The 17,827-nt window shown below is 48.1% G+C and overlaps 1 protein-coding gene across 2 annotated transcripts in view; it reads left to right on the top strand.

Moving 5' to 3' along the window:
* The window catches only part of ELFN2 (extracellular leucine rich repeat and fibronectin type III domain containing 2), a 171,738-nt gene that overhangs the window by 61,551 nt on the left and 92,360 nt on the right, over positions 1-17,827 (top strand). For both annotated transcript variants that reach the window (XM_061582799.1, XM_061582798.1), the window contains exon 2: positions 9,282-9,461. The gene's annotated coding sequence lies outside the window, so the exon portion shown is untranslated. The remainder of the gene's footprint in view (positions 1-9,281; positions 9,462-17,827) is intronic.

Genomic DNA, 17,827 nt, shown 5'->3' with positions numbered 1-17,827 from the left:
GAGCATCAGCAATGCTATTATCAATACCCGGGACATGGCGCGCAAGGAACTGTATATTATAGCGAAGACATTGGAGCACAAACACTCGAACTAAACGCATAACATCGGGGTTTCTAGAGGACAGGGTGTTGATGACATGTACCGTGGGGAGGTTGTCGCACCAAAAATGTACTGAGGAATTGCCCAGTTTGTCCGGCCAAAGGTGTATGGCCACGACAATGGGGAAGAACTCCAGAAGGGTCAGGTCTCTGGTTAGGCCAGCCTGCGCCCAATTCTGTGGCCAGCTGCCATGACACCATGAGTCATGGAAAATGACCCCAAAACCGCAGGAACCTGAGGCGTTGGAGCTCACCTGTAGCTCCGCTTCCAACAGGCGATCCTTTCTCCATAAGGAGACCCCATTGAATTCCCGCAGGAAGGTGGACCAAACTGCCAGGTCCTCCCAGAGAGCGGCTGTAACACGTGTGTGATGGTGGGGACGTGATAGGCCTGCCATGGCATCGTACACACGGCGCAAGAATGCGCGCCCGGGTGCTACCACCCTGCATGCAAAGTTCATATGTCCTGCCAGCTGTTGAAGTGTGGCCAATGTCACCTTCTTCGCCCCAACCACCTCTGAGATTTTCCCCTTAAGGGCCACCAGTTTATCCCGCGGGAGCCTGCAGCATTGGGCCACTGTATCGATCTCTATGCCCAGGAAAGTGAGGGTAGTGGATGGGCCCTCAGTTTTCTCAGCCGCGAGGGGAACACCCAGTTCCCCCGCCATCCCCGCGAACTGCTCCATAAATGCCTGACAGGCGCCCGAGTCTGCAGGGCCCGCAAACAGGAAGTCGTCCAAATAGTGCACCACTGTTTGCCGGCCTGCCCGTCTCCTGACTGCCCACTCCAAGAAAGAACTGAAGCGCTCAAAAACCAAGCATGAGATGGAGCAGCCCATAGGCAATGCCCTATCCACATAGTATTTGCCCATGAAGGCAAAGCCTAGCAGCTCAAAATCCTCTGGGTGCACAGGGAGGAGACGGAAGGCTGATTTGATGTCACACTTTCCCATGAGGGCGGCCATCCCGCAGTCCCTAACCATATGAACCACATAGTCAAATGACGTGTAACGGACAGAGCAGAGGTCTGATGGGATGAAGTCATTTACTGACCCACCCTGGGGAAAGGACAGGTGGTGTATAAGGCGAAATTCGCCTGGTGCCTTCTTCGGAACAAGGCTCAGCGGGGAAACTCTGAGTGAAGGGATGGGTGGTGCCGCAAAGGGGCCCAGCACGCGGCCTGCCATGACCTCCTTCCTAATTTTTTCCCCCACGACCGATTCCATGCCCGCCACTGATTTTAGGTTGCGGGACATGAAGGGGTGCCTGGGACCCAAATAGGGAATCCGGAAACCCTCTGTAAAGCCCTGTAGCAAAAAGTGGGTGTCTTGGACTCGGGGGTAACAGCAGAGCAAGCGCTGGAGTTCGGAGAGTTTAATTGGACTGGGGCCCCTTTCCTTGAGCTGCGCTAGCAGCTCCTGGTCTCCTTGCGCCAGGTGAGTCCCTGGTCCCACCTCTGAAAGGGCGGCCCCTGGGGCAGGCAGCGCAGGAATGCGGGCCCCCACATATTGCGCACTCGTGTCGGAACCTGCAGGGGTTATGACCACAGTGGCCTCGGGAGCTGAACTCCCAGCAGAGCAGGCGGGGTTGAACCCCCTGCCCCGCAGGCCCGCGGGAAGGAGCTGCTGCTGCCTGGTGGGCCAGGAGGTGGCCGCTGTCCGTTCTATCCCCGGCTATGGGCTTGGAGTGTGACATAAACTGTAGCCACAGGTCCGCTTCCTTCTTGTCCCAGGGGAGGGAGGTATCGAAGGCCGCCCTCATACGAAACGATTCGTCGTAGGCGAGCCATGCTGCCCCCTGGAACTCAGAGTAGCCCCGATATATAATATCGAGGTATTTAATCAGAATAGGGCCCCTCTGTGGCTGTTTCTGCATCACCACCCCCATGTATGTCAGAAATGCAGGCAACCAATTAGCCCAAGTGCGTTCAATGCGCCGCCTCTTGGGCTTGTCAGGTTCTGCCTCTTCGCCCTTCTCCTTCTCCCTCCTCACTGGTTCCCTGTACAGAAGTGAGAATAAGTCGACGTACTCCCCCTTCCAAATTTTTTCTTTTGTAGCGGGCAGCAGGTGAAAGCCCAGTGGGGCTGATGTCTCCCCGAAAGGTATAGCCCCTTCCCTCACTGAGCCCAGAGGGTCAGTGTCCTCTGCTGGGGGGGGTACCGACCAGGAGGGCTGAGCCCCCACTCCCATCCGTTTTCCGGCAGTGGACTGCCAGACCTGCTCACAGGCCACCCCTAGGGGAGGCAGCTGCTGTGGTGAGCCATGCCCCGCCCCCATGGTGATCCCCACTTGCCCATACCACTCAGTTTCCGCTGGTGGGGAAAAGGGCCAGTATGGAAACCCCCACGGGGGCCAGCCTCACGGGGGCCAGCCCCACTGGGGCTGCCCCTGTTGTTGTGCCGCCCAGGGAGACTCACTCCCTATGTTGTCCGCTGAAGGCCCATGCATGGGCTGTGGTCCTGGGGCTGCATGTGAAGACAACGCTGTTCCTGCTTCTGCTCCGGGCGCTCTTGCTGCAGCCCCACTAGGCCTTGCCTCCAGCGCGTCCAGCCGCGCTAAGATAGAAGTAATAGCCGCAGCGTTAACCCCGCCAGCTGGATGCTGCACTTTCTCCCAGGGCCGCTTAGGGGGTGGTTCCTTTGTTCTCCCAGTTGCCGGCTGGGCAGGGCCCCTCTCCAGGGCTTCCAACCTAGCAAGTATAGTGGTCCATGGTATGCCTGCCCCCTGTCCCCCATCCTCCGCAGCAGGGGGTGGGCGTCTACCCTCTGCCCTGGGGGCCCTTCCCTTCCCTTTTGGCCCACCTTGACCTTTTTTGGGTGGCATCCTGAGCTAGCGTGTAGGGGGACGATGCCTTCTGTAGCAATGAGAGGTGGTCAGCCTGGGGATACCTAAGGGGGGACCCAGCACCCTCACTGTCCCGCTGGACCTGCTAAGCGACCAATGGGGTGGTGTGCTCCCTTGCTATGGGTGGGTGAAGGGCTGAGAACCTTCCCACAGGGGTCCCCTGGATAGTAATTTAAGAGAAAAGAACGCGGCCACAAGGCCGCCTCGCCTGAGTTTCACTGCCGCCACTAGGCCGTGCTGCCGCCGCCGTGCTGCTTTGCTGCACTGGAGGGCCTCCCGAGGCCTAGGGCTCTCTCCGCCGCTGGATGGCCGCTGCCGCCACACCTCCGCCGCTGGCCAGCCGATGCCTCCTGCAGGCCGCACCTCTGCAGCTGGATGGCCCCTGGATGGCCGCTGCTGCCACACCTCCGCCGCTGGATGGCGTCCCGAGGCCTAGGAGCCAGGGGCTCTTCAGTGTGCCCCAGCCGCACCGCTCAGCGATCGAGCCGCGCCGAACGCTCCTCGCCGCCGGCCCTGCCGCCCAAGGCCTGGCCTGTAGGCCTGAAGAAGCCGTGTGCGTCGGCGGGCGATCCAGCTCCTGCCGGCCGCTCCTCCGCAGCTGGAGGGCCTCCCGAGGCCTAGGAGCCAGGGGCTCTTCACCGCGCCCCAGCCGCGCCGCTCAGCGATCGAGCCGCGCCGACTGCTCCTCGTCGCCGGCCCTGCCACCCAAGGCCTGGCCTGTAGGCCTGAAGAAGCTGCGTGCGTCGGCGGGCGATCTGAGCCGCGTCGCGCCGCCGATGCAGGAGGGCCTCCCGACTGTTTCGAAAATTTGCAGTGAGGGTGGGCGGCTGGCGGTACGGCCTTAAATGGCCGTCTGCCGCCCCGCCCCCTCGCTGCGTGCTACGTCAGCGCGCCAGCACGCTGCGTGCACGCATCCCTCACCCAGATGGCGGCTCGGCTGCGGCCGCAAAACTCGTCCCTTCGCCGGTAAGTCCCGGTGCGGAACGGGGGATCTGCTTGTGTGACATGCATATCAGTTTGTACAAATGTGCCTATAAAAGTGGGGTTACATCTGTGGCATAGTATTTTTGCATCAAATGTAACCAATATATGTCTATCATTGCATGAAAACATGGTATGGTAAACATGAGGATTGTGGTATTGGTGACAAACATGAGGATTGTGGTATTGGTGGTATTTGTATTCAGATCCATATGAAGTTTGTGGTGGTGATCTGAGAAGATAATAAGGATAATACCTCTTTGTGGGTGTATGAGAAGGAAAGAGAAAGCATTTAACTTTTGCATCATGTGTACATAACATATTAGTAGTATATATGTCTAGTGAGGGACCATTAATATAAAATGTGCAATAGTGCATGTTGTTTTTATTATATTCTGGGGGTGCATTTTATTACATCTCTATTCATTTCCACAGAAGCACACAGGGATTGTTGTTCACCTTTGTCTATTCATCACTTAGTTTCTTAGTGCTTGACTACTCGGGCGCTTGACTATGTGAACTGTCCCCACTAAAAAGTATTGTAGTTAGCAAAGAGGATGTTGGGTGATATAAGAGCCCCATCTGTGGTGTTGGGCCTGAAATGATTCACAAGTACCATGCCATTGCTTGCTGTTTGTTTAGTCATCAAGTGCTGAATGTGCATGTGTGAAGCAGCCTATGTTCTACAGCAGGGATGGGCAATCATTCTTCTAGGGCTGCTTTACCTCTGAAGTAATCTGTTGGGGAGGGGGGTCTGCATGCTGACGAGGGTTTGGCAGGCCAGAGCCCAAAGTAAGTGGGGCCATCCCTTTTCTCTCTTTCTGCCACCCCATTAACTCTGACTGTCTCCTGCCTCCTCCCTGCCCTGTGGCTTCCATGGAGGGACAGATCGCTACTGACAGAAGTCTGAACCGATTGCAGAAAGCTTTTTGAAATTAGGCCAAGGGCTGGAGGAAATTAGTCTGAGGGACACATGCAGCCCCTAGGGCTGCAAGTTGCCGACCCAGCACTTTGATGTGGGGAAGGAAGCTGTGTCCAACTGTGGGCAAATATGTTTGAAACTGCATCCAGACAAAATGGTCTCGCTGCTTTTGAAAAAGCTGGTGTGCACATAGCCTATGTCTTAGAAAGCATTCCGTTCACCTCAGAGGCCACCATATGGGTTAGGCACGCTAGTGGAACCATAATCTTCATCAAAACCCAAGCTGGCATAGGTGTTCTGTGCCAAATGCATTAAATACTCCACACTGGGTGACCTTGGGCCAGTCACTGCCTGTCAGCCTCAGAAGGAGGCAATGGTAAACCCCCTCTGAATACCGCTTACCATGAAAACCCTATTCATAGGGTCGCCATAAGTCAGAATCGACTTGAAGGCAGTCCATTTCCATTTCAGTCAATGTAAGGTGCACTTTTTGTATGACAGAGGGTTAGTTCAAATGATATGGTGATCCACAAGGAGGCTGCTGGCAATGGATTCTGTGTGACCAGCAGTGTAGTGGCAAATGTGCAGGTTCCCTTCATGATAGTCAAAGCTACACCCCCTTTTTGCTGCTGGGTTGAGAATGTTGTTCTTATGTGCCTTCAAGTCGATTACGGCTTATGGCGACCCTCTGAATCAGCGACCTCCAAGAGCATCTGTTATAAACCACCCTGGTTAGATCTTGTAAGTTCAGGTCTGTGTCTTCCTTTATGGAATCAATCCATCTCTTGTTTGACCTTCCTCTTTTTCTACTCCCTTCTGTTTTCCCCAGCATTATGGTCTTTTCTAGTGAATCATGTCTTCTCATCATGTGTCCAAACTATGATAACCTCAGTTTCATTCATTTTAGCTTCTAATGATAGTTCTGGTTTAATGTGTTCTAACACCCAATTATTTGTCTTTTTCACAGTCCATGGTATGCTCAAAGCTCTCCTCCAATACCACATTGCAAATGAATTGATTTTTCTCTTACCCCCTTTTTCACTGTCCAACTTTCACATCCATACATAGAGATTGGGAATACCATGGTCTGAACGCTCCTGACTCTAGTGTTCAGTGATACATCTTTGCATTTGAGGACCTTTTCTAGTTCTCTCAAAGCTGCCCTCCCCAGTCCTAGCCTTCTTCTGATTTCTTGACTATTGTCTCCATTTTGGTTAATGACTGTGCCAAGGTATTGATAATCCTTGACAAGTTCAGTGTCCTCATTGTCAACTTTAAAGTTACATAAATCTTCCATTATTACTTTAGTCTTCTTGATATTCAGCCGTAGTCCTGCTTTTGTGCTTTCCTCTTTAACTTTCAACAGCATTTGTTTCTCTCATAATACTAGAACTCATGGACATTCAAAGAAGCTGAATGTTGGAAGATTCAGGACAGACAAAAGGAAGTACTTCTTTACTCAGCGCATAGTTAAACTATGGAATTTGCTCCCACAAGATGCAGTAATGGCCACCAGCTTGGATGGCTTTAAAAGAAGATTAGACAAATTCATGGAGGACAGGGCTATCAATGGCTACTAGCCGTGATGGCTGTGCTCTGCCCCCCTAGTCAGAGGCAGCATGCTTCTGAAAACCAGTTGCCGGAAGCCTCAGGAGGGGAGAGTGTTCTTGCACTCGGGTCCTGCTTGCGGGCTTCCCCCAGGCACCTGGTTGGCCACTGTGAGAACAGGATGCTGGACTAGATGGGCCACTGGCCTGATCCAGCAGGCTCTTCTTATGTTCTTATGTAAATCATTACTGGTTTCTGCTAGTAATATGGTATCATCTGCATATCTTAAATTATTTATATTTCTCCCTCCAGTTTTCACACCTCCTTCATTTTGGTCCAATCCCGCTTTCCGTATGATATGTTCTGCATATAAATTAAACAAATAGGGTGATAAAATAACGTGATAATGTGTCGCACACCCTTTCCGATGGGGAGCCAATCAAATTCTCCATATTTTGTCATTACAGTAGCCTCTTCTCCGGAGTATAGCTTGCACATCAGGACAATCAGATGCTGTGGCACCCCCATTTCTTTTAAAGCATTCCATAGTTTTTCATGATCTACACAATCAAAGGCTTAGAGTAGTCTCTTGTTGAGCTGGAGACATAGGGACCCTGCTGGGACCCTTCTCCCCCCAAAATAAGGGGTCTAAGACCCCTTGAGACCCTGGACAACTACACCCCTGTGTATAACAGCATTCCTTGATGTTGGCAGTAATATTTGAAAGCCATTTTCCATGTGGTTTGACAGAACTGCTCAGAGACATGACTAAACTGAATCACACAGAAAGCAACTCTCAGATGATGCAGGCATTGTAATGAGGACCATTAGGTGAAAGCAATTTTTTTCAGCCTCCATATGTGTACATCTGCTGCTGAAGTACCTCAGAGGATGTGTTGTTTACAGAAAGTTGCTGTTTGAACTGTATGGGCGTGCATGGTGGATGTTTTTGTGTGGGGTGTGTGTATGTGTATTACACGAGGCCAGGTGGGGTGGATATGAGAGGCACCTGAACCACATTCACACCATATATTTATATCACTATTATTTTACTTAGAACTGTCATGGCATTCCCCAAAGAATCCTGGGAAGTGTAGTTTGTGAAGGGTGCTGAGAGTTATTAGGAGACTCCTATTCCTTTCACCGAGCTACAATTCTCAGAGTGGCTTAACAATCAATCTTTTATCCTAGGGAACTCTGGAAATTGCAGACCTATGAGGGGAATAGGGGTCTCCTAACAACTCTCAGCACCCTTCACAAACTATACTTCCCATGATTCCTTAGGGGAAGCTATGACTGTTTTAAGTGGAATAATAGTGGAATAAATGCACGGTGTTAATGAGGCCATGGACTCGTCACCTTTATCTGCTTCTCTGTGCCAGCAACATACCATTAATTTTTTTGCAATATATTGTTTGGCATATCAAGAGGCACCTGATGCGTTCACCACTATGTGATTTGAACCCTACCTTTTAAGGGCTCTTTCTCGCATTACTTTTTGGATTATGGGAGCCATTGCAAGCTTTCGCTTTCTAGTGCCACTCAGTATCATGGGGCATCTGTGGGTCATGTGTAGGGACAGAAAGATCTTTCAGTTTTGGTTCTTTCAGTTTCTCATTTTTCTAGTCTTAAATTCAATTCTCCATAGCAAAAAATCTCTTGAAAAATTTCCAGCATCTTAGTACAAAATTCTCCTAATAAACACACTTTTGTATGCGGTTTTGACTAGTGTACACATTTTTGCAACCCGTTTCTCATCATATAGTGTGTTTTTACATATTATTTTCACTCATATATTCATTTTTATGCATACTTTCCCCTAACATATACATTTTTGTACACATTGGTTGGTTGGTGAACTGTATTTCAAAATTCAAATAAGTATGAAGTTCGAAGGATAGCCTTGTTTCAGATCTCATATTGTTTCAGAAAGTGCGGATTTGATCGATTTGGCTGGAAATGTGAACTGAATTGAAATTCTTGCCCATCACTAGTCATGTGGGAGCCATCCATACTGTAGACCCCTAACACACTGGCATTATTCCCGTTTCTGAGAGGGACAGTGGGGGTGCGACTTGGACTCCATACAGCCTGATCATGGACTTCAGACATTACCAAATGGCATGTGAAGGAGTTGCTGTTCCACATTCCTGGAGGCGATGTTTAAAAAGGCCCTAGGATGATTTTGGTATTGTCATGAATCACAAGCCTCGCATGGCAGGTTCAAAGTATGCTGCACATCTCACACAAGGACAGGGTGCCCTGGGATGACCTAGCACTGCTGTAGCGCCAGTGACCACACTCTGCCACAGATGTTCTTTCACTTGGTTTGCACATGGGGCTGATATCTGATGCAAAACCAACCTGCGGATTTTCAGTGCTGCCTGTGCAGCCTGAGAAGTGGCTGGGAAAAATTCAACAAAGCTGAGCAAGAATGCACTGAAGGGTGGGAGTGCTTAATGAGGGGAATAGAGAGTAACTATCCTAGGGTAAACCCCCCCCCCCAATGACTGTCTGGGCATATCTTGAGAGCTGCTTGCACCGTGTCCTCCATCAGGAGTTGAGTTGTAAGCTACGACTCTGTTTCATCCTGGGCTTTGGTGGGGGCTTCCATAGGTCTCTGTGTCTCATTTCCTCTGTACATTCACTTGTCTCTTTCCACGATTGCTGACATGCCCTGCCAGGTTGCGCTGCCTGTGGACTAAGCAGCTGTGCGCCTCTCTCCCCCCCGCCCCTCATTCTCTCACATACATGCACTCAGACACACTCACTATTCATTTGTGGCATATCCTGTTGCCATTGGAAACCTAAGAAAGAAGTGAATATACCCTCCAACTCTCAGCCTTTTTCTCTTCCTCCCCCCACCCCGCTTTCCCTTTTCCTTGCAGAAGACGACGAGCTTAGCAATGAATCCATTGAAGCTCCAATCCATCAAAGCGCCGGATCGACGAGTCATGGACCATTCCTAAATGTGATTAAATATCCTTTTCTTCCAAAGCTCAGAGAGAACACGGATTTACCTAACCCGACTTCTTCACAATTTGGCGTTCAGAGCGCAGCATCTCGAGGTAAGAGAACCTTCTCATCTCATCCCACTGTCCTCTTTCCTTTTCCCTGGACTGTTCTCTGTGCCTTGGAGGGAGGTCTTGCTCAACCTGTGCTTTGCTTGATACTAATTGCCTGGTTGAGAAGCTGCTTCCTAGCCTCCCTCAGCAGCTCAGCACGGAGCTTCTGCTTGGAAATAGGGATGTAGGAGGGAACCATGTGCAGTTTTTGCTGCATGCAACCCAGAGTTCACTCCCTCCTCATCTGTCTCTTTTTCGCTTTCTCTCCATTTCTCTACTCCTCACCCCCACGGTGCACACCTCTCCAACATTCTTTGTAAGAGGAGCAGCATTGTATATGTCTGATGAGCAAAATAGACGGCATACACTCCCTGCACACTCAGAGCCATGCTGCTTGCACCGTGGTGCATTCTCAGGGGTGCAGCAGGCCACAGAAATTACTGTTCATGCAGCACTTGTTTCACAGGCCTTGACATTGCAGGAAGTGATGTCCCATCAGGGCATCTGCAGGTTTTTTTTTTTTATCGTAAGCTGAATATGTGGTTGGAAACATCTGATGTTGGCGGAGTGCTCTTCCTTAGCTTCCATTGCTCCAGCATGTTCACGAGATTCTGGGCATGCAGGTCTTGGTTATCCATTCACGTTTCTTTTCCCAGTGTGTAGTTTAGCAGGGAAAAGATTGTGTCTGAAGAGAAGTATAGGCCATCTTTCAACTACTAGGCCAGAGGGTGCAAGTTGTTGGAGTCAGACCTAACTATCAGGATGTGCTTTCCCTTTCAAGTTAATATGGGGTTGAGACTTGCTGGGGGATGCTTGGAGACATACCATATTTGGAGAATTGTTGTCATAGCAGTACTTTTTCCATTATGGAGTATCTTGCTGCTATGCTGGAAGGAGAGGCTAACTGTATGGAAGAAAGTTTGGAACTGCCATCATATGGTGGTCACGGCCCCGTGGCAGAGCACATGCTTTCCATGCTGGAAGGTCCAAGGTTCAGTCCCTGACATCTCCAAGTAATTGAGCTGGAGGTTTCTCTCGGCTTGAGATCCTGGAGAGCCGCTTCCAGTCAGCTTGGGTAACACTGGGCTAGATAAGCAAATAGTCTGACCTAGTATGAGACAGTGTCCAGCGTTGCTTCCTGTGAATTTTGAGTGCCTGCAAGTTCACCTACCAGTGTGTTTCTCCAAAAAGGAATACGGGGTTCTTAGGACAATGTAGTTGAAAGGTTATGGATAAAGGCTGATGTATCTCATCTTGGAATTTGCCTACAGATGGGTTAAGTGTATCCGTGCAAACGTTTAGCACATGATGAAGTGGTCATGTGACTGCCTTATGGTACTCCCAACAACTGATTTTTCAGGATGTGTGCATTTATACCTTAAAGGCTCTTATTGATGGTGGCATAGTAAGATGTCGTATGATCTTAAAGAATTGGGATGCATAGAGAGGCAGTCAGACATGAGCATATGAAGCTGCCTTAAACTGAGTCAAGCTGGTATAGCACAGTGGGGAGGAGAGCCAGGCTGGGAGTCCAGAGCTTGTGAGTTCAAATCCCTGCTCGTGTCTCCTGGGCATCAAGGGCCAGCTAAAGATCACCCCCACAGTGAGTGGCTCAGGGGTTACGTGCACTGTCACCTGCACAGTCCCAAGGAGCCCAGTTGCCCCCCCAGCTGGCAGTTCCAGACAAGGAAGGGGCTGGCTTGTGCAGCTGTGGCAATCTGAGCAGGCCCTAGCCAGCTGGGGAGGACTAGCCTCAGAGGGAGGCAATGGTAAACCCCCTCTGAAGACCGCTTACCATGAAAACCCTATTCATAGGGTAGCCATAAGTCGGGATCGACTTGAAGGCAGTCCATTTCCATTTTTAAACTGATTCAGACTATTGGCCTATCTAGCCCACAAACTAGTAGTGGCTTCAAGTTCTCAGAGTCCTCCTCCCCCCCCCCGCCCCTAGCAAACAGCCTGGTTAGCTGAAATCCTGAGGCCTTATTGTGTGCCTGCATCATCATATGCTCAAACATGGTTCAGGTACTCTCAGCAAGGTTTGGGCATCCATCCATGGTTTGTATGACTTAGACTCAGGAGAGTGCCTGATTAGCCCATTTGCTTTCTGAAATAGCTCTGCTTAAAAGAACATCTCCACATAACAGAAGATTCCTCTGTCCTCTCTGTAGCTTGCTGACAGCATAAACTGTTCTCTAAGCTACTGAAGACATCTTCGCTAGCACTTATTGTCTCCCATTCTCTCAGCTTTCTAGCTCACACTTTTAAGTAGCTGGACTTCAATAAAAAAATTCACCTTTGTCCGGAAGAATCACCCATTTAGTATATTCAGCATAGTAATTGCTTGTAATAATTTTTTTTCCTTGGGTAAATCACTGTGACTAATGCTTAGAAGAGGCCTGCGGGACTTTATAATCAACAAATAAAGGCATTCTTGATAGTTGGAGGCTGCATCTGGATTTTAGCAGTAGAACCTTGGACAGATCCTCTTGAGGCTTACTCTCCTCACAAGAGGACTCTTCTGATAAGAGAACCTTTATCTTGCTTCCTGAGGTGTGTTCTCTCCCCAGGTGGTAAGTACCTGGAAATGCTGATTTTTGAACACTGTTAGAAATGCAATGCAGGTAGAAGTTGGTTGTTTTGTTTATGGTGTTAGGAAACCCCATGGCAAGGTGCTTGCTGTTTTTATTCTTCAGAACTCTCCCTTTTAAGTTGTGAAAGAGATCTGTGTCTTGAGCTGAATGGCTAAGCCTACATATGTGCAGCCACTGAAGGCACAGCTTTCTTCCTTTCCTCTGTTGCTTCCCTTGTGTTGAATTTTAGAATGTAGCCTCCTGAGGGTAGAGACCTACCTTCTTCCTGTTCCTCTGGACATGTATGTAGAAATAATAATAATTTGGCAGACGACAGCAGGACGTAACATTGTCCTTGTGGGGCTTCTTCATGGTGGGTGTGCCTCTGAGCAGCAGGCCTTCTCTTGCATACCATTTGGCTTTTCCAGTAGTCATCTGTTTTAAAAATGGTTAAGGTTCTCTGGCCAATGAGCAGTTGTACTCATACATCTGCTAGTGGCCCAAGACTGCTTCAGCCCATGGCAGCCACAGTTTTCAGCCAGACTATCTAGCCAGTGGTGAAGTGGTGCTGATGCTCCAGATTTTTGACACGTGATTGCAAGCACATCAGAAGTTACAGTTTGTGATCACCTTCCAACAGTCAGCCCAGGAATCCATGTGCTATAAAAGACAACAGCAGCTGGCAGGGAGGGGAGGAGAGCCTAGGTATTAAGGTGGCCAGATGCAAAATTCCTGGGTGTTAGGGTGGCCAGATGCAAAAGAAGAGAGAGTTCCTCCACCTTTAATAGTTGTGTAGAAGATGGAATTTCAACAGGTGCAGTTGTGCTGAAATTCTTTCTTCTAAGCAACTATCAAAAGTGCAGGAGCCCTGTCTTTTGCATCTGGCTACCCAATTTGAGGTGTTTACATGTTACATTCAAAATGTTACATTCAACGAGTGTACAGACTTCTACACAATCACTGAGCTGTACAAACCGACTAGTGTGCACTCTTTCACACTAACACTTTTACATGTGTAGAGCCAGTGTGGTGTAGTGCTTAAGGTGTTGGACTATGACCTGGGAGACCAGGGTTCGAATCCCCACATAGCCATGAAGCTCACTGGGTGACCTTTTTATTTATTTATTTATTAAATTTATTAAGTGGTTGTCCAGCCACTCTGGGTGACGTACAAAATAAAAACATACAAATACATTAAAACATTAAAAATCTCAACAACAATAATAAACCTAGCCCACCCCAAAAGCCTGCCTGAAGAGCCAGGTTTTCAAGGCCCGGCGGAAGCTCATCATAGAGGGGGCATGGCGGAGATCATTTGAGAGGGAATTCCACAAAGTGAGGGCCAGAATTGAAAAAGCCCTCTCCCTAGTCCTCACCAGTCTAGCTGTTTTAACTGGTGGGATAGAGAGAAGGCCTTTTGAGGCTGATCTTGTTGGGCGGCATCCCTGATGATGCTGGAGGCGCTCCTTCAGATAGACTGGGCCAAAACCATATAGGGTTTTAAAGGTCAGAACCAACACCTTGAATTGGGCCCGGAAAACAACCAGTAACCAGTGCAACTCCTTTAGCACTGGAGTGATGTGATCTCGCCGGTGGCTGCCTTTAATCAGGCGAGCTACTGCATTCTGTACCAGTTGCAGCTTCCGGACCGTTTTCAAGGGTAACCCCACATAGAGCGCATTACAGTAGTCTAGGCGAGAGGAGACCCCAGGGCATGTACCACCGATGGGAGCAGATAATTGGGAAGGTAGGGGCGCAGCCTCTGTATCAGATGGAGCTGATACAGCGCTGCCTGGCTCACAGCCGAGACCTGAGCCTCCATGGACAGCTGGGAGTCAAGAATGACCCTCAGGCTGCAGACCTGGTCTTTCAGGGGTAGTTGTACCCCATTGAGCACCAGGTCAACTTCCCCCAACCTTCCCTTGGGCCAGCCGCTGCCTCTCAGCCTCATGAAAACTCTATTCATAGGGTCACCATAAGTCGGAATCGACTTGAAGGCAGTACATTTATATTATTAGAGACAGATTGTACCTGTATTCAGTGTAAAGTGTGAACAAGCCTATTGGGTGTGTGTGCTCATGCTTTCAGCAGGAGGAGGCAATGTGCGGGGGAGCAGAGGAAGGTGGCTCAGCCTGATACCCACTGCTGAGTTCAACAATGACCCTCTGCCTCACCTAGTTGTCAGTTACTGTGGCATGCCTTTAGGGTTTTCAGATTGTACCATGGATGCTATATTCTTTAAATACCACCTCCCTGGAGCAGAACACTTAACAGCTGCAGTTTTTCCTCCTCTTGGATTCCCTCAGCCCCATAGTCTGCTTTCCCACATGTAGAATCTGGCGTAATCCCTGTAGCTAGTGGCATGGATGAAAAGATGAGGTGTGAGACCTAAGAGCTGTGGCTGTGGGATCTGGATATTGAGCATCATTCTCTGGGCTGATGAGATTCTTCCAAAGGAACTGAGGGAGTGACATGGGCTGTGCGCACAACATAGCTTTAAATTACCCCCCCAAAAGAATCCTGGGAGCTATAGTTTGTTAAGGGTGCTGGAAATGGTAGCTTTGAGGGGTAAACTACAGTTCCCAGGATCCTTTGGGGAAATGTGCTTTAAAGGTATGGTGTATATACAGCCATGGAGTGCTGTAATCCTCCTGGGAAGTCTCCCGTCCAGGCAGCTTGGCGGGCCAGGCTGCTTTGGTTTCAGCACCAGAACTGTGTCATCTGCCTTCAGGCTGTTATATGTTCTGCAAGGTGCGTACAAGGTAGAAGATCACACCTCTCTGAGCTTTTTATTCTGCAGTTTCCTACCCCTCCAAGGTTAGGCAGACATGCAGGAGTTGGAATCCCTGCTGTAGGTATGCAAGGCATTAATCCCACCTGTGAAGATGAGTGTTTGCCTTTTACCAGGGCCAGTGTATTAATGCAGGGAACTGTCTTGCATATCATGTTCAGTAACTGTTTGCTCCTGAAGGCACTTTTCCTTGAATGAGGAACTGTGGCTTGGCCCGAGCTGCTGCTCTTTCATACCTCAAAAGCACATTTTGCCTCCTCATTGCTAGTAAATGAGCCTTGACTCACCATTCACTCTGCTTATTCTGTTTATAACCGTGTTCCTCTTACCCAGTTCTATCCTTCACTTCACTTGTTAGTCATAGGCACACACACGACACTCACATCCTAGACCTGTAATTCTCAGTTTTCAGTGTTTATATAATGTGGAGAAAATGTCGGATAGATTCCATTCTCCTTGCATCTATAAGACCTCCCCCCACACACACACCTCTTCTCCAAACCTTATTCCAGCAGGGCTAATACATTCTACTATAGCTGCAGTATGAACTTTTCTTTTTTACCATGGCTTTGCTCTGTTTCATGAGATTTTTGAAGCCCATTTCTGTAGTGCATTTTCTGTACTCTGCTTGTGGTACATTGAGGTCTGGATTGTTTTGGCCACTGTTTCTCAGGTGTCTTGAGCACTGCCACCTATATCTGACTTCTTTTGGTCCTGAACTTGAGCAGGAGTTCATCTGGCCTCCGGAGGGTGTTGCAAGCAAGCAGGCACAGCTAGAGTTACAAGACCTTGGAGAGCTCCAAGTGAGCAGCTTGCTCCAATATCTGAAATCCAAATGAAGCCTTTTATGCCTCTCAGCCCAGACTAACCCTCTCAGGCCCTGCCCCATTTCTGGAGAGTGGCAAATTTAAAGGGTCAGTGTCCTGGCCCAGAGTCTGGAATCCTTGCCCTTATTTTCTCCTCGCTGCCTGAGTTGGTAATATAGGAAGCTGCCTCATACAGTGTCAGACCATTGGTCCATCTGTTGTCAGTATTGTCTGTGCTGACTGGCAATGACTGTCCAGAGTTTCAGACAGGAGTCTTTCCCCGTCCTACCTGGGGATTCTGGGGAATGAACCTGGGACCTTCATACAACGCAAATATGAGCTTCTAATGAGGTTCTTGCTGGGGGTGGAAGGTTTTAAAGGGCCTTTTGCATCATGACGGGAGGAGTTTGCCAAAGCTGCTATTGCTGTTCATAACATGAGGGAGGTAGAGGATGCCATGCTTATGCTTGACAAGACCACCAACAAACACAGAGGGAGGGTTGCACTACAAAACGGCAATGGAAGATTCCTCTAACAAAAATCTTGCAGTAAGGGCTACTCCGGGCATGATCCAGGAGAAGAAAGAGGCATATGAGAGTAGCAGCTTGGTGACCCTGGCTCTCATTCACAGAATATTCAAAAGCCAGTGGGGAAACATTTCAACCTCCCAGAACCCTCTGTAAGCTACTTCACTGAGTGGCAACCTTGGTGCAAAGGAACTTCAAAGAGAGACTGCAACATGAAACCTTCTAGGATGTCATTTGGGGGGGCAAGGACTTCACCCACATGAAAGTGGCAGATGGAGGGAGGAAGAACCCTGTATGAGAGGCAGGGAAGAGGAGATTTCCCAGGTTGAGAGACTGGAAGAGGAAAGGAAAGCTTCCAGGTGGGAGGGTCTGCCATTTTCTGTGAGGGCAGGAGGGGACAATTAAGCACAAATTTTGTATAGAGACTAGACTGTACTTGTACATTGTTTTTGTATTTTATGTATTTTGCTTCTGATTTTTTCCTCCTTTAATTATATCTTAGGTTGTTGCTATTATATATGTATGGCATTTTACAGTTGAACCTGAGATAAGTAGGTCATAACTTACGTTGTGAGACTTTGTATTTTACTGAGCATTTCTCATTATAATTGCTTAAATTTTTGATATTGTATAGATATTACGTTTATATATATATATATATATATATATATATATGTGTGTGTGTATATATATGTATATATACATGTGTATATATATGTATATTTATGTATATATATATGTATATATATGTATATATGTATGTATATATGTATGTATATGTATGTATATATGTATGTATATATATGTATATATGTATATATATATATATATGTATATATGTATATATATATGTATATATATATATTCTGTTCTGTGTTGTAAACTACCCTGGGGTCTCTTGATGAAGGGTGATATATAAGTGGAATTAAAATAAAATAATAACAACGAGCTGCAGCTCACTGAGCTATCTGGAGCTTCAGGTGTGGAAACAGCAAGTTACTTGTGGACCTTAGGTTCAGGAGGTGTCATCTCTGGGGATCCCTGTTCAGGGTCTCTTGATGGATAGGTACTGTGTTTGGGACTGAATTTGACTCTGGACCTAAATTGTTCATGGGCTTTTCTACAAAAGCTGTTTGACCAGACTAAAGCTGGTGGTGCTGATATTACTACTACTAATACTACAACATTTATTTTTTGCTTACTACAAAAATGCCTCAAAGCGGCTTACAATTATAGTGTGATGAGTGTGCACAGATTGGGCAACATCAGTGCTACTTTCAATTATCTTATAAACTCTTCTATTTTCAGTCTCAGATTCTGTATCTGTTATTTCAAAAGCTACTTAAAAAAAATCCCATTAGTTTTTCAGTTCTTTCAGTCAACAGAAAAAAAAGCCTGTACCATCCTGGTTGGATGGTCCAGTCAGTGCACACATAGGTGTGACAGAAGTCCATTTCTTAACACATTCTCTGTATTGAATATCCATTCATATTGTAAGAATCCATATCACCACCTCTTAATACATTAATATGATACATTTGCCAGTTTGGGAGATCCTATCAAAACTTGGAATGCATTCTTTTTCTATACATGTGAATGGGGAGTGGGAAGGAGGGAGGGGACATCTGGCATAATGTCTTCATATATATATATGAAAGGGGGAGCTTTGGTG

The sequence above is a fragment of the Rhineura floridana genome, chromosome 8, assembly GCF_030035675.1.
Source record: "Rhineura floridana isolate rRhiFlo1 chromosome 8, rRhiFlo1.hap2, whole genome shotgun sequence".
In the NCBI taxonomy this organism is placed as follows: Eukaryota; Metazoa; Chordata; class Lepidosauria; order Squamata; family Rhineuridae; genus Rhineura; species Rhineura floridana.
The sequence above is the reverse complement of the archived record's forward strand: the minus strand, read 5'-3'. Positions and strand labels throughout refer to the sequence as shown.